This window comes from Lissotriton vulgaris, chromosome 1_1, assembly GCF_964263255.1.
Source record: "Lissotriton vulgaris chromosome 1_1, aLisVul1.2, whole genome shotgun sequence".
In the NCBI taxonomy this organism is placed as follows: domain Eukaryota; kingdom Metazoa; phylum Chordata; class Amphibia; order Caudata; family Salamandridae; genus Lissotriton; species Lissotriton vulgaris.
The window spans coordinates 1324731580-1324733367 of record NC_141685.1 but is presented as its reverse complement, the minus strand read 5'-3'; the positions used below and the strand labels follow the sequence as shown (position 1 = coordinate 1324733367).

General features: G+C 53.3%; 1 pseudogene; it reads right to left on the bottom strand.

The window, feature by feature from the left end:
- Positions 1 to 547: 547 nt before the first annotated feature.
- LOC147749090 (coenzyme Q-binding protein COQ10 homolog B, mitochondrial pseudogene) lies at positions 548 to 1262 on the bottom strand (annotated as a pseudogene).
- Positions 1263 to 1788: the final 526 nt, after the last annotated feature.

The following is a 1788-nucleotide window of genomic DNA, read 5'->3' as shown; positions in this document are numbered from 1 at the left end:
TCTGATGCGTCGACTAAAGGCAGCAAGTGCACCACCTAGTGGTCACCAGACACAATGTACCGGGTCTGCACTCCAGAGCCCTGTGTAATTCATGATGCACTCTGCTCAGCAACGGCGACCGTGGCGCCCCTGGATGGTTTTTGCGGCGCACCAGGGTGCAGCGGCGCACAGTTTGGGAACTACTGCCAGTGGCGGCTGGTGACATTTGTTAGTGGTGAGGCGGAAAATGAATTTCATAGAGCACCATAGCGATTGAGAAAAAACTATGGGGATCACCTGCTCACCTCAAATGAGTTACCACACCAGACACCACTATCCCATGGGCTTGTTCTACTTGCTCTTGCGTAAACCGTGGCTTCACCCCTGCTCCCGCACCTCAGGTCCGCTGTATCACTGTACTTAATCCCTCACCTCAGAAGTGGTTAAAACACTATTCTGGCGTTTGGAACGTAAGGGCGGCTGCACTTTGACCCTGGGCATATCTTTTGGAGGGGATATATCAAAGCTCCAGAATCTGCTCCTAGAAGTGGATGTATTTCTGTCAAGCTTCACGTGTGGTGCACTTCATGATGCATTAATTCACGCGGGATTACAGTCTCTGGGCCATAGAGTTTGGATGCTCTTCTTTCAAAGGCTGCAACCATCTGTTTAACAACCTCATCGAAAAATACGGTAGCTAGTTGAGAGTGTATCAATGACCGGAATTCAAACGAGACTGAAAAATCCAAGGTGCATGTTCTAGGATACCCCGGGATTCCAGGGCTAAATCGCCATTCTGTTTCAAGGTGATTAAACAATTTCCCATCTGTGCAGGATGCCTTAACTAAGTGTGGTCTCACTAGAGTAACGACTGATGTATACTTCTCCACCACAGGGGCAAATCCGATCTCCAGCTGTGCTTTGAGGTAGCCACTTCTCTTCGATACAACATCTGATTTTTTACACCAGGGTACAAAATGTTTGTACTGATCAACAATCGCCACCACATCATACATTTCCTGCATGGAATACCCGAGAATTCTTCTCTCCGCATACTCTTTTCTTTTGTCCGAGAATGGTGCAGAAAAGCTGAATAATGTTCTTTCCGAGGCAAGAGGACTAGGTAGGAACGCCTGTGAAGCGGAGCACCTGCTCATCAGTATACCACAAGAAGGTAAATGTCCGGTAACAGAGGCGCGCCGCACAGCCGTCACCCTGCCGTGAGCCGGGCACTCTGCCAAGCCGGTGATCACCCTCCTCAGCGCCCGGCCGCTCTTCGCCATGGTGCCCGCTCACGGCCGGTAGTACTCTTCAAATGAGTGTGAAGTCACTCACTCCCGAGGACAACTCCACCCGCCGCTGCTCTCCTACAACGCCACAGTCCCTCCGGCCTCACCTTGTAGAGCGCTGCTCCATTGTCTCCCAGCCCTGTTTCCGCGGTGGCTGCCTTGCTGTCCTCAGTCCCACCCCTAAAAGTGCCTCTGCTGCTGTACACCGATCATTTAGCAGAATAAGCAGCGCCAGTGATCCGGGGCCCTGCACTTACCTTAGGCTCCGCTTCCCGCCTTCAGGTCCTGACTCCCGCGGCGCCGTCCTGTTTGAATTCCGTGGTGTTGACTCGTCGTGACGCAGCAGGAAGGCTGCAGGCAGCCTCCCTCCCCTCCCCTCAACCACAGCACAGCGCTGTGATAGGTTCGGCCGGCTGCCCCCTACTGACGTCATTTCTCTCTGTATGCTGCAGCACAGCAGCATACAGAGAGCAGGGAGAGTGGGAGGGGTTACGCGAGGGCAGGGGGGAGCGGCTTGCCT